This window comes from Lycium barbarum, chromosome 5 (genome assembly GCF_019175385.1).
Source record: "Lycium barbarum isolate Lr01 chromosome 5, ASM1917538v2, whole genome shotgun sequence".
NCBI lineage: Eukaryota > Viridiplantae > Streptophyta > Magnoliopsida > Solanales > Solanaceae > Lycium > Lycium barbarum.
This window is the reverse complement of record NC_083341.1, coordinates 66,718,208-66,746,152: the sequence shown is the minus strand read 5'-3', so window position 1 is coordinate 66,746,152 and position 27,945 is coordinate 66,718,208. Positions and strand designations below refer to the sequence as shown.

The 27,945-nt window shown below is 37.1% G+C and overlaps 1 long non-coding RNA gene across 1 annotated transcript; it reads left to right on the top strand.

The window, feature by feature from the left end:
- Positions 1-1,511: 1,511 nt before the first annotated feature.
- LOC132642511 (uncharacterized) lies at positions 1,512-8,914 on the top strand. Its single transcript, XR_009583210.1, has 3 exons — positions 1,512-1,710; positions 2,215-2,268; positions 8,654-8,914. It is a non-coding gene; the product is annotated as an uncharacterized LOC132642511 (long non-coding RNA).
- Positions 8,915-27,945: the final 19,031 nt, after the last annotated feature.

Sequence of the window (27,945 nt, the reverse complement as noted above, 5' to 3'; positions counted from 1 at the left end):
AGTATTTTTTTGTACACTTTCCCTCAACTAGCCAGCTTTAATTGGCGTTTACTGCTTAACTATTGAATCAAGATCAAATTTTAACTGATTATTCATAGCGTATATTTGATAAATTTAGAACGGTGGAGATTAGATTTGTAGATCCGGAGCAGTGAGTTTTGAGTTACGAACATAGCAGCGAATTTGGTGAATACCTATAGATTATGGATCATACAAACTTCAATTGGATAGAGTGATTGTTTGAAACATTTGTGTAACGTCCAAACTGGTCGTTATTACACTTTTGACCCATTTACCCTCGTTGACCCTTCTCCGAGCCTTGTTAGTATGATTTTGACCTGTGGGGATGGTTGGTACATTTCCCAAGGTAATCGGGCGAGTTATATGATGACTTATGAGAAATAGAACCTTAAAGTGAAAAATGGTTGACTGATAGTTGACTTTTGGGTAAACAAACCTTTTTCGAAAATTCGTCGATTCCGAGAGGCCTAGAGGGTCAATTATGACTTGGTGGGTGTTGACACCTAATATTTGACCTCCCATAATTTATATTAATCACTTAGAGTCTCCGGATAATAAATAAAGTGAACTGGGCATCTTGAAAGATTTAAATGATTTTTATAAATTGTCTAAGTCAACATGTTTCACTCCCTTGAATTGGTAAAAGGATTTTCATACATCATAAATTTATTAAGAAATTAATGAGTACTTTTATGATATTTTATGAGATTTTGTTAAATCTAATTAAAAAGAAGAGAAAGAGAGAAAAAGGGTTTTCATTTATTTAATTATTTAAAATTGTCAAGAAATCAAAATTTTGCAAATACTTTATTGCCTTTTAATCCATGAAGTTTGAGTAATTTAAATAATTTAAGTAATTAACTATTTAACCCTTTAAATTTCTAATTTTTATATAATTCGCATGATTTGTCAAAAAGTATGCATAATTTCCCATAAATGTTTTAATTAGGATAATTAATTAATTAATTAAGTGATAATTATTGCAAAATTGATCCTTTTTATATAAATATTTTTTCCCTGGCCACAATTAAATTAATTCGTTCATGATTTAAAGAAATTAGAGTTATTTTTGCAAAATCAGCCTGTTAATGTTTTTATAACCAGTTTAATTTAATTTCAAAATTTTCTAATTCGGCCAAACGAGGCCATAATTGAAATAATCATGCCAGATTAATTAATTAAGGCCGCTTTAGGCCCATTAGCAATTTGGTCGACTCTTGTATTATTTTAATAAAATAATTATGGCCTAAGTTTTCCTATACTTAAAACTTCATCAATTTTAATATTTTTCTAATTATTTGTTTTTTTTATGTGCTAGATATACATATGTATACACCAAGTATACATAAACACTTGGGCCCTTTTAACACTCATAATTTGGACTAAGTCCAGCCCAAGCCAGGCTGAGACCCGTCCCAATTCATTTAAACGAATAAGAGGTATACCCCCCCCCCCCCCCCACCATTTATTTCATTTTTCTTTCCTTTGCAAATAAACCCTCCCCTTTTGCCCCCTTCTCTCTCTTCCATTCTCTTGAAAACCCTAACACCACCTTGACTTTCCATTGCCTCTCTCCGCCAAAAATGGCATGTTTATTGAGCATGGCTGACATACACAGCTATTACATGCTTATTGTGGTGAAAGCATTAATTGTTACACCTGATTTCGTGTTTTTTGTACCCGAATATGGTAATAAATCTTGGCTTTACTCATTTTTTTTCTTCAGATTTGTAGTTAAAATCATGATTTTCTTTTGCTTTTAAGTTATTTTGCTTATTACTTCTCGCATTTTTTCTATTGGCTCATGGTTGTTGGGTTAGATCGACCCAAGAAGGGTTAGATCTGACCACATGTGTTGCTAATCAATAGATCTAGGTCGTTGGTTTTGTTTACTGAGTATTTTATTTGGAAGAGGTTTATCCCACATCGTTGTTGTTAATTTTGGTTGAACGTTTGGGGTTCTCTAAATAGAACCCCACTCTCACAAAAACGAGGAGGTCGGAAAAAAGAGGGAAAAATAGTGAGATAAAAAATAGAGGAAAATTTGAAAGTTGAAGAAGTTGGAAAGTTTCGATCCTTCAAAAAGCTTCTTAGTAATTTTTTTTTAAAACCTAGACTGAAATTGTTGGGGTTTTCTCAGTTAAAATATTTTTCCTTACTTCATTTATATTTTTGTGTGGCTGATTTGTTGAGGTTGCAAGCACAAAGTTCCCAAGTTCGTTCTCTTCTTGGCTGAACACACAAAAGGTAAATTAATTCATCTTATTTTTGTTATTTAGAATTTTGCCTAGTGTAGGTGTATTTACATTAGTTAGACTGCTCTAGCGGTTTAATGCTGGTTAATGTTGGTTTTTATTGTTAAAGAAGTAAATTTGTTATGGAAGTGGACTGATATGCGGCATTCTTGCATCTGTATTGCATTTCATTCATGTATAGGTCCTAATTTGATAGATGATCCTAAGTTTTAAAATTTGACAAGTTTTAAGTATTAAAAGAAGGGTGAAATGAAGTAGTTTCGTCATGGTTTATCCAGTTTTGGATAGTTTAGAGATTGAGGCTTTTGTTTTGAAATCTGAGGTCTGTTTTCTTTTCTTTGTGCATGAATAAGAATATGGTGATAATAATTCATGGTCCTTGATTGTCTAGGCTTAAAAGATGAAAACAAATAGGAAGGATCTTATAATTCTAGTTTGAGTAAAAGAAGAGGATAAAAAGGATAGAAAAGAGGGAAACCTGTGGTTGAAATCTTAAGAAAATGTTTTGACTTTGATACATGAACTGTCCAGTCTTCTTTTGGTATATTCTAAAGGGCAATAAAAGGGATCATAAGTGTAGATGTGGAGGTTGAAAACCACTTGGCTAAATGGGAAGGTCTTTTAAAGACATCTTAGGAGAAGGTTGAGAAAGGGTCAAGCAATCATAGTATCTTTCTTCCCAAATAAGAGATTGTCATGGCATTCTTTATAAGCCTATGGGGTGTAACCGCCTACCTTTGCACATTTGGTGTCTCCTTGCCCTTTTGTTAAGTTAAACGGATCTCTAAAAATGAGTTTCTTGTGCATTTATTAATTGTTCACTCAAATTAATAAACTTGGTCATGTTGTGTCTGCACTGATATGTCTTAAAGGAGGTGGTTGACCAGGCTAGGTGATATGTGATAATGTGAAAGATTGCAGCAAAACTAGAAAGAGGAAAAGGCTTTTGAAAAAAGGAATACTGTTTATTTTGAAAATAAGGCAAGAAGAGTTCTATGAAGACAACATGATAAGCTATGATAGATTCTTTGTGTTACACCTTGGAAAATTTCCCGTTAGCGTACAGTGAATAGGATAGAGAAGAGCACGACGTATACGATGTTTCGATAAGTAATAAATAGCATCTGATGAAGCTAATCGAGATTCAAACACATTTGACGTAAGGGAAGAAGGTTGTCAAGGAAAGCAAGGGATATGTTGCGTGTCGGGTAAGAATTATGAGCGACAAGTTAATGATGGCTTAAAGATGTTTCGGAGAAGAGTTATAATGTCCCTTAGATTGGTATTGAGGTGTTAATCAAGTGTCAAGAAGGTTCCATAAGGATTGGAGATCAAACGAGTCAACGAGAACGAGTTCAGATGAACTGGGCATTATACGGCCCAACATACTGGCCGTATGTCTGGCCGTATAATCAGTCCAGAATGGCACACCTAACTGGACCAGATCTACGGCCAGACATACGATCAGTATAAATTATACGGACCGTATGTTGGTCCGTAGAATTAGATCGGGACATATTTTAAATGTTGATATAAGGACCCTCTCTCATTTATTTCATTTCATTTCACTTCTCCACACCTCAAGAATCTTCTAGAACTCTCTCCATTATTCAACCACAAGAAACCAAGAGAAATCTATGATCAATTTCATCAAACCCACAAAATCAAGTGTATGAAACCTAGGGGTGTTCATGGTTCGGTTTGGGTCGGTTATTGGTTAAAATCATAACCAAACCAATTTAGTCGGTTTTTAAATGTCTAAAACCATAACCAAACCAAGTAAAATAATAACCACCGGTTTGGTTATTGTCGGTTTGGTTCGGTTTGGTTCGGTTTTTCGGTTTATGACTAGTCGTGACAATTCAAATATTCTCTCTCTACATTCTTCAAGTTTCTTATGAAACTCTTTTTTCCTCATAGCCCACAAGGGTGAACTTTGCTGCATATTAAGGGAAAGACACGTTGTTGGCAAATCAGGTGGACCAAACTTGCAACGCAGTTTAGATTCAAAAGAACAAGTCAAACAGAGGTTTCAAAATACAAACAACCCTTATGCTTACGACTTATTAGAGTTGGGCTTGGATTGTTGGACATATTTTTTTAAGACATGGGCCTTAAAAATAAGTAGACCAAAATTAAATTAATAATTAAAAGGTATAAAATATCTTTAATTATTTATAAAAAGCTAATATTATACATATAAATAATTATAAATTTTATGTATATAATTATCGGTTTGGTTCGGTTATTTATTCGGTTATTTTTTACTATAACCATAACCAAACCAAATATTATCGGTTTTTCAAATTTAAAACCAAACCAAACCAAACTAAACCAAATGTCGGTTATTTTATTCGGTTTGGTTAAATTTTCGGTTTGGTTTTGGTTTTAACCAAAACTGTGAACAGCCCTAATGAAACCTATCAAAGTTCATCTAAGCCAAGAAATCCTAAAGGAAGTGAGCTAGGGTTTTTGTGCAAGAAGAGAATTCCCACTCAAGGGTTATTCTTCCATTATCTAAGGTGAGTTTTATGATCATTCCTTGTTTTTTAAGGTGTTGAAAGTTAAAAACACTTGGATTGTAGAAAGATATAGAAAATGGGTCATAAATGTGGGAATAGTATCATTGTTGAGTAAAGGCTTGGATTGAGTCATGATTATCGATATGTTGTGATTGTAAGTATGTTATGAACGATATTTAGAACATGGAATGAGTATTATATGTGAGAAAATACAATAATGAATTATGACCATGACTATGGAGAAATTGGAGTGAAATTGCGAAATGTGGGTAATGTATGCGAAAGATGATTGTTGCTTGTGATATTGTGAATGTTGTTATCGATGTTGGGAGTTGATATGGAATATGGGGAAAGTTGTATAAACAAAGGAAATGCTGCCCAATTTTCTTTAGCTTTAGTAAGCACGTTTAAGTAATCGATTAGCTAATGTTCATGCGACTTCTCTTGAAGGTAGAAATGTGGGTATCGAAGGAGGACAAGCAAGCGATAGATTAGTTAAACGAAAAAGGTATGTGAGGCTAGTCCCTTCTTTCTATGGCTTGAATCCTATGACATGATTTTTCCTTCTTCTCCATGAATCTTCTACATCCCGGAAAGCTAAGAGTCTATGTTCATGAATAGCCATATGAGATAAGAGTTACATTATGAGCCTAGTAATGATGATGATGAGCTTAAGCCTAAAGATTCTAGAGTTCATGATATGATGTTCCTATAAAGTTAATGATGTTGTTTATTGTATACACTCACCTTATATACTATTTCCGTCAAGGTGAGGCAGAATGCTTATAAATGTTCCATAATGTAATCGGGGGTTCACGACCGTATGTCACCTCGATAAAGTATAGCTATCCTTGAGTCTCTATGCATGCATTATGATGAGTGCACATTGATGATATTACACCGCGCCTATATGGCCGGGCAGATACCGCTAAGGCGGGCAGCGTATACACCATGTCTAGATGGCATGGGTAGACACCACTAGTGGGCAGCATAAGACCATTTTCAAAAATTATTTTAATATACAAGTTGTTTAAGAATATTATTTATGAACATTATTAGTATGGGAATATTGATATAGGCTAAGGGTAAAAAGGGAAATTCACAAGATGGCCCATGGAAATATCGAGGAAGGCTAAGGGCAAATTTGGAATTAGGAAAATAATTTTTCATGAATTGCAAGCAAAAAAATAATGGTCTTGAACAAATTGGCCAAGTGGGCCGTGTAATATGGTATGGGCCAAGGCCCATATGGAGGCTTAACATGGGTAAATAAAAAGATGACTTATAGGCCATATTTTTCATCTTTTTCCTTAGAAGATTCAAGAAATATGGAGAAGGCAAAAATAAAAAGGCCATTCAACCATGAGCATCAAAATTGACCCCTTGAAAGAATTTGATCAATTTTTTTTCCTTCTAGCCTTTCTACTAATTGGAAGGCCCTCTTTAACATGGGATAGTTGTTGAAGCAAGAAAACCACTCATTCTTACAAGGAGCAACCCAAGCCAAGTTGTGGAGTTAAGGAAAAAGGTAAGGTTTCATCCCCTTTTTTATGTTGTGGGTGGTTTGTATATGTTGTAGGGTGAAGAAATGGATGAAATTCATGAAAGTGTGGATGCTATGTTGTAGCCGTGTGGGTTGAAGTTGTGGCCGAATATAGTTGTATTGTGTAGAACAAATGAATTGATTTTATTTAGTAATTTGATTGTTGTTGTGTTGTGGATTCTATGATGTAAAATGAGGATTTAATGGTTGAAAATGAATTTGTAATCGTTTGTGGATTATGGAAGAAGTTAATGTGACATTAGTATGGTTCCTTATAATTATGAGAATAGAGTTGCTAATGTGTATGTTGTAAATATACTTCATGAATATTGGGAATGAAACATGTGTTTGGAAGATTGTAAGTTGGGTCGTTGTAATTGAATTTGAAAGAAGGAAGTGTGTTGTTATGGTTCTTGTTGTATTTGGAAAGCTTCGGGTGAAATGGCATATTGGCTAGATTGTTTTGAATATTGTATGACTTGTTTGAAGTATTCTAGAATTGTGTTTGTAAGGTCTTGGGCAAGTATTTGAATGTGTAAGCATTGATGTTGGCTTGACTATATGTGATGGAATTGGATATAAATGTAATGCCGTTGAAATGTGTGACAAGAGTTGTTAATGTTAGAATATGTTTTGGGATTGATTGTTGAAGTTGTAAGTATGATTGTTGGTAATGTTGTTAATAATTTGGCCGAGTTTCATTCTCAGATTGTTGTTGATAAAAGTGGCCGAGTTATATTCTCGGGGATGGTATATTTATAAGGGAAATGCTGCCGAAATTTCGGTAGAATATAAATGAATTCGTTTGAAAGACTAAGACTAGTATATGTCGATGAATCTAATGATTATGTTAATTCTCTTGAATGTAGACTAGCAAGTTTAGACGAATAAACGTATCTAATAGGACGTGGAGCAGGTATGTAAGGCTTACCCTTTCTTTCTTTGGCATGTCCTAGAGCCAAATAAGGTATGATGTGCATCTTGGGGTTATTCTGTTCTGTGATTCTGAGTTTGTTTATGATTCGTATCCACCTTTTTGATATGTATCCATGATTTCCGAAGCTCTATTTGATATGTTTCCGAGGTTGTCTACGATTCTGATTCACTTCTGATATAAGTAAGTCTGATATGATCGAGCTTATTATATGACTGAATAACGAGATAAGCATAAAGAATTGTGTTTCTAAAAGAGATCTGTAAGTTTTAATGTCCCTAACTTCAGTAAAAGATCTCAGATTTGCTTTGAAATGTTCGTAAAAGTTTTGTGGTAAAAATGTCCGTAACTTTCACGTACATATGGTTCCAAGATTTATATTTAATTTGATCCATAACGATATCTGAAAAGTACTTGATATGGTTGTTGCTTTGAGTTTCCAAAAATGGCTTCTGAAATGTTCATAGAACGTTCTGTACTTCAAACACTTATAACTTTCTTATACTAATTCGGATTGACCCGATACTTGTTTCTGAGTCATCAGATGTCGGTACGTGTACGTATCTATTGAGTCTTGATTTATGTGCATATGGTTTCGCACTACTTTGTTCGTGCAAGTCTCAGTATGTCCATTCACTGCGTCCCGGGCCAGGGTATGTTCTCGTGCGTACTTCTCTGCATTGTTCACCGCGTCCCTCTCACTTGCGGGCTGGGGCATGTTATATATGATATGATGACATTATGATATGATGACGGGGTGGTGGCCAGGATGGCATATGATGACTCTATTTACCGCGTCCCGCAAAAGAGGGCCGGGGCGTTACATGCATATATGATACATGACATTGGCATACATGACTTCATTCACCGCGTCCCTCAATGGAGGGCCGGGGCACGTTATATGTAAATGTGATACATGATGATGACATACATGATTTCATTCACCGCGCCCCTCACTGGAGGGCTGGGGCACGTTATATGCATACATGATATATGATTTACCGCGCCCCTCACTGGAGGCCGGGGCACGTTATATACATACATGATATATGACTTACCGCGTCCCTCACTGGAGGGCCGGGGCACGTTATATGCATATGGGATATATGATTCTGACATGCATGATCCGTGTTTGAAAAGTAAGCACTTTTGGCACTCTGGATGATTCACTTATTTTCTGTACTTCTTCTGACATACGACATCGGTATACATGATTTGTGTCTGGAAGGTAAACATTTTGGTATTCTGGATAGTATACTTACTCTGGTACTGGTTGTTTCGGTTATGGTTCTGCCCTCTGTATTTCATGCCTTACATACTCAGTACATATTCCGTACTAACCCCCCTTTCTTCGGGGGTTGCGTTTCATGCCGCGCAGGTACACCCAAATGAGCTGAAGCTATTATACAAGATGTTCCACTGGAGTTGGCAGGCTCCACCTGTTCCTGGAGTGCTGCCGAGTCAGAGTATATGTGCTATGATGTTTGTTCGAAGTTAGAGACTTTGCAGACAGAGTCGTGGGTATAGTATATCAGTTTTGTAAGCGGCTCTATCAGCCGATATGTCATTCTGTATTATGTGTTAAACTCTATATGATTACAGATTTTGTCTGATTTGAAAACATCGATAAAAGAAAGATTTTGAAAGCTTACTATATATTTCACTACTATTTGATTTCAGAGTCCGAGGAGATTATGTATGAAATAAGAGTCTGAGGGTTCGCTCAGCTCCGGATATGGGGTCGGGTGCCCATCACACCCTAGCGGGATTAGGGTGTGACAAAGTGGTATCAGAGCAGGTTTGTCCTAGGGGTTGTCTGCAAAGTCGTGTCCGATAGAGTCCTGTTTATGGTGTGAAGCGCGCCACATTTATAAACAGGAGGCTATGGGGCATCTAGGGATTGTTGACATTCTTTCTGTCTTAGACCGTGCGATAGAGCCAAGTCATAGGAAAAAATGAAAATTTCTTACGTAAGCCTTACATACGACGGAAGGAAGTAAGTGATGATATGGAAAGTCACTGCGGTAAGTATTGATATATTTTGTTTTGTTACCTGAAACCGGAAGCTCTGGATGGTTAGAATGTGATATATAGTCGTATGCTCTGTAAGGCATTGTTGATATTTGCTGTGTACAGATTCTGAAAAGAAAGAATGATATAAGAGGAACAAGGTCTGATGGAGGATCCAGAAAGTCGACAATTAATTTTGCTGCAGGTTATTACGTAAAAGTGGTGAGTAGGAATTCAAACAGGCTGACACCCGAGTACTTACAAGTAATGACGATGAAGGTGTGATCATTACCATTGGGACTCTGGGAATCCAGGACGGAAGGTAATTATACATGAAAGTGAAAGGTGAACATTGAGGATCGAAAAGGGCAAAACAATAATTGTAAAGGAAGGACGTGTTACGAAAATGTTTCGGAATCTGTAAGACCTCAATTTGCTCCAGATCATGTAATAAAGGTCATGCGAGGAAGTGGACGCGATTATATCAGCATTAAGGCACTGGATTCCATCAAAGTTTTGAGGTTAAGCGTGCTAAGGTGGGAGAAATTTCAGAATGGGTGACCCCCTGGGAAGTATACAAGAAATCCTAAAGATTTAGACATAACACACAAATGAAAGGCTAGAGTAACCTAAGGGAAAGCTAGAGTATATGGGATGGTTGGAGGCCATGAGAGGTCGCGTAGGACGAGACAGGCTAGATTGGTAAAGGGAAAGAAAGTGCACTACAACTTTGGAATTAAGATAAGCTTGAATAGTGTTTGGAAGTATTTTGTGGGCTAGTTGATAGTGATTTTATATATATGAATGCATATGATATCTCATCTATGATTGTATCGGTAGACATGTGAGTCCCAGCAATCGGCGCTACGGTAAAGAGGGCATTAATCAAGTGAGGGTACCGAAGTTCGAGTGATAGCAAAAATAGATGGTACAAGTGTTACAAGGTAAGCTGCTATTATTTTCACTATGGGTTAAGAATGGAAAAGTTCTAACACAACGGTATTTGGAAAAGAAAGTGAGTGCGTAGCTGGAAAATAAACAGATCAAAGTGTCAGAAGGAGGTGAAAGGTAAGAAACCTCAGTGAATGAAGCCCCGAGAGAAACTACAGGCAAAGCACGAGACTATTTGGGAAAGAACTCAAGGTAGGCATGTGAAGAGGATAAAGTATGGTAATATGGAACAAAATAAAGATGTGTGAAGTTCGAGAACCAATATCAATAAGTGGGGCTAAAGGAATAGTGACTAGGACAGGGGATGTGAAGTAAGAGAAAGAATGATTAGGCCTTGTGACAACGTTAAGAGATTTAGACCCTCGAAAGGTATATAAAGGGATAAATGTGCAGCTATATTGATGCGGTTGCCTCGGACATGGAAATGCTTTCCTGAAAGGATGACTTGGGAATGTTGAAAAGAACGATGATATCGATAGAAAATGAAAGGAAAACTTAAGGCATGACTCTTACGGTATGAATCCTCCTATCTTTCCATGATTTTTCTACATATCGGTAATTATGAGCCTACGATTATAAAGAGCTTCATACAAGATAAAGAAAAGAGATACGAGCATGACAATACCGATGACGAATCTAAGTCTAGAAGTCCTAAAGCTCATGATACGACATTCCTACGAAACTAATGATCCTTATATATGATTCCTACGATATTATTTTCCCTACTTCTCCATGACTTTCTTACATTCCGGGAACTATGAGACAATATTGATAGAGAGCTTCTTATGAGGTAAAGATGAGAAATATGTCATGAATACGATAATAATGATGATAAGTTTAATCCTAGGGATTCTAAAGCAAGATATGATGTCTATGAAGTTAATGATCCTATTTACGATCCCTTGATGTTGTTCATGGTGTACACTCACCTTAAAATGTTCTTTCCTTCAAGGTGAGATGTGATGAATATGATTACTCCATAATGTTATCGGGGGTTCTCGACCTTATGTCACCCCGACATTGTTATAGATTGTCTATAAGCTCTAATGCATGTCCTATGACCAATGTTCCGAAAAGTTACGAGTCTATGTTCATAGGGGGTTCCATATGAGATAAAGGTAAGAGATATGCCATAGATACGATGATGGTAATGATGAGCGTGAGTTTAGAGATTATAAAGTCTATCATGCGATATTTTTACGAAGTTCATGCTACGCATATAATATGATTTTCATAGATTGTCTTTAAATTCAAATGCATGCTCTATGAAAAGTTATGATAAGCTTATGAGATATATGTGATGATAATGATGACGATGTTGATAGTGATGATGATAATGATGACGATGATAATAGTGATGACGCAAAAGATATTTATGGGCTTTTATGTATGTGTGCCTATGTATAGCTATTATGAAACCTCGAGCTTATATTGCCGGGTAGAATATATATATATATGATGCGCGCGCACCACTGCAGTTGGGTACGGATACCACTGAGCCTTGGTAGGGCCGGGTACGGATATCATTGAGCCTTGGTAGGGCCAGGAAAGGACAACACTGAGCCTTGGTAGGGCCAGGAACGTATAACACCAGGCATTATTATAGCTGGGTACTTAAGACACCGAACCTATATGATCGGGTACGATACTACTATGTATTTAAATGTATGAAAAGCCCAGAGGATATGTATGTGATGCTGTCGAGCCACTATGTGGCCGAATACGGATAATGTTTAATGTGTACTAGTAGATATGGTACTATGACATACATTTAAGACACGACGATATATGTGCTGTGATGATACATGTACTATGGTTATATACATATATAGGCATGAAAGGTATCCACCCTTAAAAGTTGTGCAGGTTATATCTTCATCTTATGTCTTATGATTTCTCCATTATATTCATTTCATTCATGCCTTACATACTCAGTACAATATTCGTACTGACGTCCGTTTTTTTTGGACGCTGTGTTCATGCCCACAGGTAGACAGGGAGGCGACCCAGATTTATAGAAGCCGATAAGTAGACTTTTGAGAGCACTCCATTATTCCGGAGGTGCCATTGATTTACTATTTTATGTACATATATGTTTTGGGCACGATAGGGTCCTATCCCATCCATATGTCTAGTATTCTAGTAGAGGCTCGTAGATACGTATGTGTGGGTAGTATGGTCTCACGATTTTTCGCGTGTATATATGTATTATGTGGGTAGCCAAAGGGCTTATGTGTATAAAGGTAATTATGTTTCAAATGAAAAATGGTTTTCTTATGATTTGAGAATTAGATTAATGAATGAATGCTTAATGTGTACGTTGGGTAACGGTACGAGCGGTGCTCGGTGGTTAACCCCGGGTACCCGTCATGGCCCCTAGTCGGGTCGTGACAAAATTGGTATTAGAGCAGTTCAGTCCTAGGAAGTGTCTACGAGCCGTGTCTAATAGAGTCTTGTTTATGGTGTGTTGCGCGCCACATCTATAAACAGGAGGCTACAGGGCATTTTGGATGGTTACTTTTCTTTCATCTCTATGATCGTGCGATAGAGCTAAGCCATAGGAAATGAGATTCCTTGTGCTAACCCTTGATTGCCGCAGAAGAACGGTATTGACAAAAGAAAGTGATTGATGATGTTGAAGTTACAGAGGTAAGTCACTTCACTGAGACTATGTTATCAGGGTACGTATTCATATGTTAATGGATTGGTTGTCATAAAGGTAAGTCAGTGTTCATATGATAGAGAAATTGATTAAATGTGTCTCTTGATGATAAGTTCAGTTATAAGTTGAGGACTAAGCAAATTGAATGAATCAGAACAAAGGTAAGCGACGGTACGAAAGATGTGTGTTGAGTAAGGTAAGAATATTGAAGTATGATTGAAATGTAAAGCTGAAGGATGAAAGAGAAAGTAAATAGGAAGGGATAACAGGGCAGATTGCTAAAGGATCAGGTACATCTCGAAGTATGATATATGAGGTAAGTTTCGACATCTTTGTGTTTTTACTTGAAAGTGGGAGCCCTGTGTGGCTGAAATATGTCATACATATATATTGGCCCTGTGAGGCATTGTTGGTATTTGCTACGTGCAGGTTTTGGGATAGTAAGAAATATAGAGGAAACTCTGCCGAATTTTTCCTAGAATCCAAAGGAGATACGATATAAGCTTGTAATATGTCCTAACGAGAAAAGATGATGTGCAAAAAGTAATGGCATGACGAGATTAAGTTAGGAGTATCGTTAACAACTACATGAGGTGAGTTAAACACTATTGAATTGATAGTAATGGCAGTTATAAGAGCGACATTGATACGGTAAAGAGAAATGCTAGAGTAAATTAGGGAGACTGGTAGTGCTAAAGTATGACATAGAAGAGAAAGGGTAACTCTAATAGAGTGTGATATTGAAGTATTGATTGGATGGATAAGTACGAGTAAAATACGACAAATTTATTGGCAAAATAGAGTAACAACATGATTGAGACAGGGGTGTGAAGTACAAAGGAGTATAACGAATGAAGATACCTTGATAAGATAACTTATGTGGTAAGTGTAATAAGGATGATTAGAAAAAGTGCTCATGCTTACTTCATGAGGTTTATTCTATTTCATAAGCAGGATTGCAAATGAGATCAAGAAGTGTCACTCTATAGAGTTGATTATGATCAAATATAATGAGAGCGTGGCAAGAACTGTGATACAAAGTATAGCGAGGGAAACGACTAATGATGTGACAAGTTCTATATGAATAGAGAGTGAATGCAAGTGTAAAACCAACAAGCAAGCGATGGGACAGCAGATGAGAAAGCTTATAAGACCTTGTTAGAAAAATCCAGCATAGAGGTTTCGCAATGACAGGAATGATAGCAAGTAAGCTTGAAAAGGGAATCAGGGAAATGTGATATGGAAAAGTAGTAGTAGTTTGTGATTTGTACAATTGAGAGCATGAGTGATATCTTTAACTGGATGTAAAAGACCAAGACTACAGAATGATGACTAACGAGATAGGACAATTGTTAGAAAAAGGATCAACACAATAAGGATGAGAGGGGAAGATCAGAATGAACGGAATAAGTTTTGGAAGCGAAGAATAGATTGTACAAAGGTAGTATATTCTAAAGGACAAAGCGGTGCAAAGATAAGAATAGGGCTGCTCATGCGATGAATAAAGGATTGGTTATAAAGCGGGAGGAAATAAGATAAATTGAGGAGGAAGGAATGTAAAAGAATAAGAATGGGAATAGAAAGAGAAGGAAATGCGCCGCAAAGTATGTGCACTTAAGAAGTAGTCGTGTTATGACTAAAGGAAGATGCATCTCCTCCAAATATCCTATACCAAGTTAGAACGAGTAAGGTATATGAAGTAATTAGTTGGAAGGAAAAAGATGATCATAAGTTATGAGTTTACCGTACGACGATAAAGTGATAGAGTAAAGCTATCATCAACGACAAATACAATACGATTATGATTGGCTTTGAAATCAATGTTGAGTGCCACACAAAAGTAAAAGAGTATGAGGCATGAGGGGTATTAGTCGCGCATGAGACTTAGGCCCTGCAAAACAAAGATGACGTTACAAGTGAAATTTTGAGCACCGAAGGAGAGAGGAAGTGACATTACATAGATGGTATGGATAACTAGGCATACTACTATTATGAGCATCCCTATGGGACAAACGTTGTTAATTGGAGTGGATTTAGACATGGACTCATAACTATCGTATGAGCTAAGTAAAATACATCCTTGTTCGGACTGCTATGTCGGTTGTATTACTTGATTACAAAACTGCAAGATGAGTATGTTAAGACCTCACACATGAATTATCGTAGCTATAAATTATGGGAAACAGTATAAATGAGATGTAGTATAGTAAGGGATATATGAATTCAAGATTTGAAGGTGAGGCAGCAGATTTGAGATTGGTACAAGTAAAACCCTTAAAGGGGGGAAACAAGTAAGGAGAATACAAGTGTAGAGATTGAAATGATGGACCCTAAGGTGTGACAGATCTAGACTCTAAAACAAAGACACAGAAATGAGTCTAATAACTAGTAAATGAACGAACACGAATTGAGCAAGCATCTGAGACTGTACGAGAAATAATTCATGAAGACCTTGAACCACGTGACATTGAGAACGAATAACTCAAGGGGTATTGTAAATGGGGGCGATGTTATACTAGAATAGAGGCAAAGGCGCTAACGGTAAAGTCGTAGTTAATGATATTACGATTTATAAGCGACAATTAAGAAATTGACCTAAGGTTTTCTATAGTAGAACATAAGATATGATAATCAAGGGAAAAATAAAGGAAGGAAGAGAGCATGATGAGATAAGTTATTACAGATAGACAAAATAGTTTAGGTATATATAATCACCGAGCCTAGCCATGGTCGGGTACACGAAACACCGAACCTTCATGGTCGGGTATGCTATGTAAATGATATGTGTATGAATATGACTATGGATATGCTATGTAAATGAGTACGATTATGAATACGGATTCGGATATGGATACATGTATATGTATAGATGTGTATGTACACGAATCACGCAAGCACGATTATGTAACTTGCAAGTATTTAGACGTCGCCGATGAAACCAAGTGGGTACTTATAAAAGAGGATTAAGAGGTAAGCAAGAATAGTATGGTCATGATACTCCGGGTCAGTTGAAGGAAAATATATGGCAAAATTTTCGTAGAATCCTGGATAGCTTAACATTCGTGGATGAATGTTCCCAAGGGGGGAAGAATGTTACACCTCAGAAAATTTTCCGTTCATGTACAGTGAATAGACTGACGAAGGGTATGACATATACAATGTTTTGATGAGTAAGAAATAACATTTGATGATTCTAAATGAGATTTCAAAGAAATGTGAGGTAGGAGACGGAAGATGTTAAGGAAGGCAAAGCATATGTTGTGTTTTGGAAAGATTTATGAGTAACGAATTAATGATGGCTTAATGATGTTTTGGAGAAGAGTTATAATTTCCCTTAGATTGTTAATGAGGTGATAAACAAGTGCTAAGAAGGTTCCCTACGGATCAGAGATCAAATGAAGTGACAAGAAAAAGATCAGTGAAAAGATGAGTTATACGGTCCGTATAATGTTATACGGTCCGTATAATAGTCCGCAGAATGGTCACAGTGAAGTCCCTCATTGGTGAGGTTATACGGTCACTTATACGGACCGTATGAAGTTATACGGCCCGTATAATGTGCCGTATAATGGTCACAGAGGCAAGTTGTTGAAGAGGTGATTTTACGGTCACTTATACGGACCGTATAAAATTATACGACCCGTATAAAGTACCGTATAATGGGCACAAAATCAATATGTTGTTGGGACGATTTCACGGTCACTTATACGGACCGTATAAGTTTATACGGACCGTATAAGTGTCTGTAGAATGCACGACGGGTCAGATTTTTCCAATTATAAATACAAGACCCCACGTTATTATTTTCATTTTTCTCACTTCTCCAGTTTTCTCCAAGTCTCTAGAACATTCTACACCCTTCATCCACAAGAATTCTAGGGAAATCAAAGATTAATATCATAAATCCAAGGGAATCAAGTGTAAGGAGCACATTAAAGTTCATCCAAGCCAAGGAATATCAATGGAAGTGAACTAGGGTTTTGGTGCAAGAGAAATATTTCAACTCAAGGCTTATTCCTACACCATCTAAGGTAAGTTTTATGGTATTTCCATGTTTTTTTAAAGTATTTGAAAGTTGAAACACTTGGATTGTAGAAAGATATAGGAGATGGGTTATGAAGATGAGAATAATGAGATTGTGACTAGTAGCTTGGGATGAGTCATGATTCTTGATATATTGTGATTATGATTATGCTATAAATGATATTAAGAACATGGGGTAAACATTATATGCAAGAAAACGTAGTAGTGTACCATGACCATGATTATGGAGGAATTGAAGTGAAATTGTGGAATGTGGGTAATGTAGATGAATGAAGATTGTTGGTTATAATGTTGTAATGTTATTACAGACGTTTGGGAATTGATATATGATATGAGGAAAGTTGTATAAACAAAGGAAATACTGCCCAATTTTCTCTAGCTTTAATAAGCACGTTCATATAATCGATTAGCTAATATGAATGCGAATTCTCTTGAAGGTAGAAACGTGAGCATTAAAGGAGTACAATCAAGCGATGGAAATTGTTAAACGAAAGAGGTATGTAAGTCTAGTCCTCTCTTTCTTAGGCATGACTCTTATAGTATGAATCCTCCTATCTTTCCATGATTTTTCTACATATCAGAAATTATGAGCCTACGATTATAAAGAGCTTCATACAAGATAAAGAAAAGAGATACGTTACGAGTATGACAATACCGATGACGAATCTAAGTCTAGAAGTCCTAAAGATCATGATACGACATTCCTACGAAACTAATGATCCTTATATATGATTCCTACGATATTATTTTCCCTACTTCTCCATGACTTTCTTACATTCCGGGAACTATGAGACAATATTGATAAAGAGCTTCTTATGAGGTAAAGATGAGAAATATGTCATGAATACGATAATAATGATGATAAGTTTAAGCCTAGGGATTCTAAAGCAAGATATGATGTCTATGAAGTTAATGATCCAATTTACGATCCCTTGATGTTGTTCATGGTGTACACTCACCTTAAAATGTTCTTTCCTTCAAGGTGAGATATGATGAATATGATTACTCCATAATGTTATCGGGGGTTCTCGACCTTATGTCACCCCAAAATTGTTATAGATTGTCTATAAGCTCTAATGCATGTCCTATGACCAATGTTCCGAAAAGTTACGAGTCTATGTTCATAAGGGGTTCCCTATGAGATAAAGGTAAGAGATATGCCATAGATACGATGATGGTAATGATGAGCCTGAGTTTAGAGATTATAAAGTCTATCATGCGATATTTTTACGAAGTTCATGCTACGCATATAATATGATTTTCATAGATTGTCTTTAAATTCAAATGCATGCTCTATGAAAAGTTATGATAAGCTTATGAGATATATGTGATGATAATGATGACGATGTTGATAGTGATGATGATAATGATGACGATGATAATAGTGATGACGCTAATGATATTTATGGGATTTTATGTATGTGTGCCTATGTATAGCTATTATGAAACCTCGAGCTTATATTGCCGAGTAGAATATATATATATATATATATATATATATATATATATATATATATATATATATATATATGATGCGCGCGCATCACTGCAGTTGGGTACGGATACCACTGAGCCTTGGTAGGGCCGGGTACGGATATCACTGAGCCTTGGTAGGGCCAGGCACGGACAACATTGAGCCTTGGTAGGGCCAGGCATGTATAACACCAGGCATTATTATAGCTGGGTACGTAAGACATCGAACCTATATGATCAGGTACGATACTACTATGTATTTAAATGTATGAAAAGCCCGGAGGATATGTATGTGATACTGGCGAGCCACTATGTGTCCGAATACGGATAATGTTTAATGTGTATGAGCAAATACGGTACTATGATATACATTTATGACACAACGATATATGCGCTATGATGATACATGTACTATGGTTATAAGCGATATAGGCATGAAAGGTATCCACCATTAAAAGTTGTGCAGGTTATATATTCATCTTATGTCTTATGATTTCTCCACTATGTTCATTTGATTCATGCCTTACATACTCAGTACAATATTTGTACTGACGTCCATTTTATTTGGACACTGTGTTCATGCCCACAGGTAGACAGGGAGGCGACCCAGATTTATAGAAGCCGATAAGTAGACTTTTGAGAGCACTCCATTATTCCGGAGGTGCCATTGATTTACTATTTTATGTACATATATGTTTTGGGCACGACGGGGTCCTATCCCGTCCATATGTCTAGTATTCTAGTAGAGGCTCGCAGATACGTATGTGTGGGTAGTATGGTCTCATGATTTTCCGTGTGTATATATGTATTATGTGGATAGCCAAAGGGCTTATGAGTATAAAGGTAATTATGTTTCAAATGAAAAATGGTTTTCTTATGATTTGAGCATTAGATTAATGAATGAACGCTTGATGTGTACGTTGGGTAACGGTACGAGCGGTGCTCGGTCGTTAGCCCCGGGTACCCGTCATGGCCCCTAGTCGGGCCGTGACACTGATATGATTCCAACTTGTATCTAAAAGATGGATTGTTTTCTCCTTGTTTCCTAAGTCATAATAATACCTTAAAAAATAAGGAAACCAGTGGTTTGCAAACATTTAAGGTGGCAGTATAGTCTGAGGGGTATATTTGACCCCTTCTTTGTAGCATTTTGGACAATATGTCATATTTTCCATTTTGAGATGTGTTTTGAGTTCATTAGTCAAAAGTCTAAGCAGAAAATAAAACTAAACTTGGTCATGTTGGATAGATGTGTTTTCCCTTTTGTGCAACATTAGAAATCAGCTAAGGATGTGACATACTTGTCCAGTTTTGGAAGAATGAAAACTAATAGTTGGACCCTGCTTATGAACACTTCTAAATCATGTGCATCCTTTTAAAAAAATCAACTTGGTTCTTTCCGCAATAGAATAGGATGAGGAGGAAAAGGTCTAAAAGAATTTCAAACTCTGAACTTTAAATTTGAATCTTTTGTGCATCCATGGGACTTTTTGGCCCTTTTACTTACTTAAGTTGTGTGTAAAAAATGTAGTTGTTGTACCCAAGGTTGTATACTCTACATAGAACGATTAGGACTTGAAAGTCTTTGGAATTTTCCCAAAATTGATCCTGGCTTGATTCTCATTTTTTGCTTGTGTCTTAAACTGGGTTCTGTTGAGAGTAATGGTTCATAAGATTTTTCCTGCTGAGTCTATTCATCTCTTCTTGTTCTTATCTGTTCTATATCCATGTATATTGGACCTATCCTATTTATTCCAAGTCATGTGTGTGTGTATGTGGATCTGTGTCTTCCATGATTATTGTTGGTTGAGAGGTAGTTTAGGTGAAAAGGGGGCTTAGTTTGAGCCTTCCCCTAGTGACCAGCCATGCCGGAGGTTCATGAAACCTATTGAAACTTGTGTGGCATCAGGAATTAGGGGGTGATGACTTGGCCTTCCCACCACCTAGGTTTGGGGTTTGAGTTTAAGGACATAGAAAACACATATGCACATCATATGGGCTTGTGAATAAATAGGATATATTGCCCGTACATGTGTATATTTATGTATATAATAGGACTTATAAATGAATAGGGCACGGTGTATATATGTGTGTATAGTATATGTATGATAAAAACAGTAAAAATACAAACTAACCGAGGTCGTTTGTTTCTTTCCCCTTCTCTACTGCATGGCCACTTGGGCCAAGGTCCAGCCACCCTATTGGGTCAAAAGCCCAATAGGGAAAATTCTTTCAAGTTTCGTTGAGTCTAAAAGGAAAGGGAAGCTAATATATTGAAGGCATAGTCATGGGTAAAAACCCACAAACATTATTGGAATCATTTATATTGTGAATTAGGCATCTTAAGCAAAACGGTGCATATGCCGTTTAGATTGACTCTAGCTCCCAAAAAAGTCTTTGGAAAATCTGGAAAAAACGCGTACTGATTTGAAGATTTAAAATGGAAGGCAATTGCTTTTTGTCTTAATAGATAACAAACTAAAAAGGTTTTTGAAAAAGCAAAAATGGTATAACATATTGTATGAAATTAAGAAGATGAATAGATTAGGCAAAAAACTTCTTTTTGCAAACTATTTGTCACACCCCGACTTTACTAGGGTGTGATGGGAACCCGACCCCATATCTGGAGCCGAGCGAACCCGCTGACTCTTGTTACATACTTAACTTCCTTAGACTCTTATATCAATAAAAAAATGGAAAACATAGGAAAACTTTCAAGAGGTTTTTTTTTTCCATCGTACGCAAGTCAAACAGAATCTGCAATCACATGGACTTTATGATATAGCATATTATCGACACTCTATACCCACGACTCTGCCTGCAAAGTCTCTAACATCAAACAAACATCATGGCTCAGATACTCTGACTCGGCAGCACTCCTGAACAAGTGGAGCCTGCCAACTCCGCTGGAACATCTTCTATGATAACTGTGGCTCATCTGGTGTACTTGCGCGGCATGAACGCAGCCCCCGAAGAAGAGGGGTCAGTACGAGTAATGTACTGAGTATGTAAAGAATGAATAGTAACATAATAAGGGAATATACAGTATGAATAATAACGGAATTGACATATGGAGCTTATCCTGGGACAGATGTAATCCTGTACATATGAATGCCTTTCTGCGGATGCCATGCATGCTTAGTTTCTTTTTCAGAAAAACGGTGCTTCTTATTTACATATACAGAAAACAGAACATTTCAGGAAACAGTGTCCTTTATTTACATTCACAGACGCCGAGTTCATCGGCTCTCCCACCCCCCTCCCCAACAGTGCCCCAACATATTATATATATATATCGCATATACAGACGCCGTATCCGGCTCTCCCATATCCCGCGTTCGGGACGAAATCCAGCTGAATCAGGTGGTGATATAACAGTGGCCCTTCCCCTTTTCCCCATATACATATACATATTCACATTCATACACATATGTCATACAATTGGCATGCATGAGAGCCCAAAGAAAATCATGTGTCCATCGGAGTGACGTAAGGTCGAAATCCTCCGATTACATTATGGAATACTCGGGTCACTTGTCTCACCTTGAAGGAACGATAATTATAAGGAGAGACTATCAACGAAAGATAACTTTAAGAGGAGACATAGAATAAGATCATAGGCATTATAACCGTCAATTCATATGCTTTGAAGTCTTTTAGAAACTAGTGTCATAGCTACGGAATAGAATTAAGGTTCAAGAACTAGTATAACACTTTCATATTCACATTGGATTCTTAGCTCAAGACTCTTAGTCATGGAATCGTTCTTGTCGTACTTATCATAGGCATATTCTCTTTTCTGACATCATCGTTATCATTATCATCATGGAAGTATTCTCGTTGGGATACGTACAATACTTGTCATTTGGAAATGGAATAAGGATCGAAAGTTTCTTTTGGATTCAGCTTCAAAGTAAGTCAAGCGGAGCAATAAGGTAAATCGGGGAAACAGTGGGCCCACCTAGGATCAAATGAGGCGGCGCACCAAATTTACATATGTTACATGTCATGGCGTTACTTGTGAGGGTTTTAGGGTAGTCGGGTCCTATTTATGCGAGTTCTAGTGGTTTAGGAAATTCTTCCAACATTTTGCACACTTTTTAGTTCAATTCTACTGATTGAAAAAGAGGAAACTTTAGGCGCGGATTTGTCACGCCCCAAAACCCACCCTAGACGTGACCGGCATCCGACGTCATGAACAACATCGGAAGAACCTAAACGACATAATAATAATACTTGAACCCGCCAGGTTCAATATTCGCCTCCAACAATTTATAAATTAAATGTAACACATGAATTAAATCAGCGGAAGTCTTTATAAGCAATGGCCATCAACGTGGCAAACACCCATTAAGTCGTACGAGACTTTTGACAATCTACCAACAATTCTGACAACTATCTATGGAGCTTCTAAGAGACATAACAATCATCAAACTTCGGGACGCAGCCCGGAAATCTAGAATAATAAATGAAACGGAAAGTGTCCCACGAACAAGGATGTGGGCTCACCAAATCCACAGCAGTAGCAAGTCCTATTAAGCGTCGAAAGTATCACGAACCTGCTCTTCTTCGTTACCTAACATACCATCAAAAACAACAATGGTATGCCTGAGTACTTTTGTACTCAGTGAGTGCCTCGGGGACAACAAGTATTATGAAAATAAAATATAATAATATATAAAGAAATCAGTTTTGAAAAAGATAGCATAAAAACAGCCATTCCACTTTGTGATTCTCAATATCATTTGTTAAACAGTTTACAAATCCATTAATCAATATAGAAACAAGTATTCAACATGTGTATCTCCATAAGAATTATCAAAAATCGATTATGAAGTCTTTTGTTAAGTTACAACTTTTAATTATGCCTTTCAAATTGATCATGATTGTCAACAACGGTTCCATGAGAGATTACGAATATTACACATATACGAATATTTTACATACTGACACAAGCCCAAGAATCAATCACATCGAGGGAATGACCGTAGGGTTTCCTTGTCACAACTCACCACACCGAATTATAAAGTCTCGGTGACCACTCATCCTCCCGAATGGCTAGGCATAAACACACCGGGATATGAAATCCCCGGTAACCACTCATCCTCCCGAATGGCTAGGCACACTGCGCAATACACCGAAATATAGATTCACGGTGGCTACTCTTCCTCCCGAATAGCAAGGCCATTAATGCACCCCAGGTAGCGAACCCGGGAGTGGCCACTCCTCCTCCCGAATGGCAAGGCAATTAATACACTAGGATCCATAGTGGCTACTCCTCCTCCCGAATAGCAAGGAAAACAGAACAACAAAGTCTATGGCATAGAAGCTGATTCACCAATTGTCTCAAAGCAGTCATACCATCAATAACATTTAAGTTCATTACACATATCGATCAACGAAGGACATATCAATTTAACTCTTTACCATTTACCATGCCAAGAATTTCACTTACGAATTCAATATCACTACAAGCCACTCACAGGAAACAAGATAGAAAGCAAGCCACTCTTAGGCAAACTAATCAATCAATCGATACTCCTGGTTAGGAAACCACGGAGGCTAATCGTCCTCTGGACTAACACAACTTTACCATACAGGTACAAAAACACAAACAAAAATACAAATAATGTCATATTACTAAATTATCAATCATGGCTTAGGGCCGAACCTCACTTCTCAAGTCATCATCTCAAATAGAGGCATTTCAAGTTACCACCGATTGAGAATCTTATTCAAATTTCAAGTTTAAGAAACCCATTTTACAACAAAACAAGTTGAAGGTCTAACCTTTAGAAGATTTAAGTTCAATCATCCAATAATGGGGAAAAACGAGTTTCACAAAGTAGTATAGTTCGTGTAAGGTTCGATACGAGCTTGACCCTACACACGCATGACCTTGTCTAAAAGAAATCATCTTTGTAGTCAAATTATCATTACGGAGCATTATGCCATATTGAAAGGTTAAGTTATTTCGACCAATGTTTGAAAACGTATAACTTCTTTACGAAAGATTTCCATGTCTTAAATCATCAATGAGAATATCATTACCAACCCTTAACCATCATTATTAAACATATCTTATAGAGGAAAACATTCATAATATCACATACATATATAGGGTTTGTTACAATCTAGGTTTAATGTGGGTTTGTCCCCTCACACACATTAACCACCATTTAAACATGAATTAGAGTTCAAGGAACATGAAAAGATTTCTTTTCCTTTCATTCATTAAAGGATCTTGAATAATATTTATACTTCCAAATTCAAGAACAACAACATCAACAACAATCACCACAATTATTTTATATCAATATCCAACTAATTCTATCCATTTAATCATACCAAAAACAGCCCACAAATCATTTGATATCCAAAAATCATAACCGAGCTTTCAATGCCATTTTCTCTATTCTAACCCGTCAAATCTATCAATGATAAGGGTAAGAACATTATTAAAATCTTAGACATACATTAGGGTTTTGTATGCGAAGTTCACCCTTTCTATTCAATAAAGAACTTTCAAGAAAAGAAGTCATGCATTCCAAAATAAGATTTTCAAAAGAGACATACAAATCACAATAATGTTTTTAAAAGGGAGACATACCTTAATTTGTTAAACAAGATTTAACAATTCACTTTTTCTATTGAAGAACACCCAAAAACTAGCTCGAATCAGTTTGGAAGGAAATATATTGCAAACCCTTAATTGCTCCAAAACTTGAATTAAAGACTTGAATTTTGGAGAAGATTTCCTAAATCTTGATTCTTGAATCTTGAGATGGGTTTTCTTGAAAACCCTAGATTAGGAATGATGATTTCTTGTTTAGATTACAAGGATATATGTTAGAATGGAGTTGGAATAATTAGAATGGACTTACCTTGGTGTTGATGTTGGAGGAGAGTAGGAGGTTGTTCTAGGGTTTGAGGGAATGAAAAATAATGACTTGAACTGATATGGACGAATATATATTGTTCTGTGAAAGTGAAATTTACGACCTGAACACTGCTGGTCGTAAAGTCAGTTTACGGGCCGTAAATTGATTTACGGACCGTATTCTGCAGTTTGGACTGCACTGTGTCGCTTCAGTAAAATGGCCATAACTCCTTGCACAGATGTCCGTTTGACCCCCGTAAGATACCGTTGGAAAGGTATTTCAATGCTCTACAACTTTCATCAAGGAAGTTTTCCCAAATTCGAAATACGTTTTGAAATACGGGCCGTAAAGTGAAATACGGTCCGTATTTAACCATATGACCTCAAAATGTCAAATTCCAGAATGTTCAGAAATTCTTGGTTTCAGTTTACGGGCACTGTTCATGGTCGTAAATTGAAATACGGTCACTGTTCATGGGCGTAAACCACCATATGACAACTGAACAGAAAAATTTCAATTTCCACATTCTTTATCTGATGTTCTAAGTCTAGGATCGTGGTCAAAACTTTCGTTAAAGGTACGGGGTGTTACATTATCCCCCCCTTAAGATCATTCGTCCTCGAATGAAAGTCGTGGCTTAAGATTCTTCACTAAACCTCAAATTTCAAATTTTCAAGAATTCTTCTAGCAAGGTGAAACATCCTTAGAGATAATATGCGACTAACCATATAACGAATGCATCATTAAGGCCTAAACACAATTGTGAGATTTATACTTCACTCTAAACTTTCACAGGAAAACACATCCGAAAGGTTCAACACATACCTATAGTAGGGAATAATATTCAAGGTAACACGGCTTGAGTAATACCACAACAACTAGATAGAACTAAGCCCTTTTTGATTTCACCCCGCAAGTCTTAAGATACGACATAAGTCTACTCCGAATTTTTAACAATATCACTTTTTCACTCTATAACGGGTCCATCAGCAAATTCAAGCCTAACCATTTCTGATTGACAATCCAGAGTTTCATAACACTCGGAAAGCTAGTCCATCCCCAAAAATCACATCACAGTTCATCATTTCTAATTCAAACACATTAAAAGTAATATAACAGCCCTTAACTACAATGACACAATCTCTATACATTATAAAAGCGATAACAAGGACTCAGGGGTATTCATAGAAAAAGGGTCTCAACAATTATTCAACTTCCACCCAAAATCAAGGGCAAGATTCTGAGTTATATAAGAAAGAGTCGAGCTCGAATTTATCAGCGAATACGCTTCAAAAGAACATATAGTAAGAATACCTGTGACTCCGGCTCCAGGATCTCCTGCCGTACCCGTTCGAATCAAACAATAAAGTCGAGGTTGTCCCCTATAAGCGGTGTTAGCAACCGTTTTACCAGCCCTATTACCACGAGCATTAGGGGTGTTGTTAGCATTACCATCAGACGGATTATTCCTTTCGCCTGAAGAGTTAGCCATTTCAAGAAGCCACTTCCTACAATATTTCTTGATATGACCCCTATTCCCACAATGGTGACAAACACGATCCTCTCATCTAAATGTTTGTCGGTTACTACCTTGCGAATATCTGTTCTGATCATTGTTCCTCTGACCTTGTCCACCAGATGGAACGCCTATATTAGACTGAGAACCAAACTGTTGAGGTGCATAACTTCCTTTCCGTTGCCCTCCATCATATGAACCAGTGAAACCACTCACAGATCGGGCCTTCTTATTTTGTTCCCTGTCTACCCGCTCTTCTACCTTCCAATTCTCTTGTTGCTCGGCAAACCCAACCAAGGAATTACCGTTCTTGACCCCAGCAGTGGTATGGTTAGTGACCCTGGTGGCTCGTCCGCCACGCGATGATTTAGAAGCACCATTGTTTCCCTGATTACCAGTCCTCGCAGGAGTTAAATCCATTTCTGCGGGGCACGAATTATTGGACACGTCAGAATGATCCTAAAGGAAGTTCAGGCTCTATAGCACAATCTAGAATAAAGAGGAGTGAGAAACACCTATAAATGCCCTGGTAGTCTTTCGATCATGCAGGTGATCAGGCTGCACAAGGAAGACTCCACTAGACACAGCTCCACAGACACATACAACTCCTAGGACACATTTAAACCTAGGCTCTGATACCAAGCTTGTCACGCCCCAAAACCCACCCTAGACGTGACCGGCATCCGACGTCATGAACAACATCGGAAGAACCTAAACGACATAATAATAATACTTGAACCCGCCAAGTTCAATATTCGCCTCCAACAATTTATAAATTAAATGTAACACATGAATTAAATCAGCGGAAGTCTTTATAAGCAATGGCCATCAACGTGGCAAACACCCATTAAGTCGTACGAGACTTTTGACAATCTACCAACAATTCTGACAACTATCTATGGAGCTTCTAAGAGACATAACAATCGTCAAACTTCGGGACGCAGCCCGGAAATCTAGAATAATAAATGAAACGGAAAGTGTCCCACGAACAAGGATGTGGGCTCACCAAATCCACAGCAGTAGCAAGTCCTATTAAGAGTCGAAAGTATCACGAACCTGCTCTTCTTCGTTACCTAACATACCATCAAAAACAACAATGGTATGCCTGAGTACTTTTGTACTCAGTGAGTGCC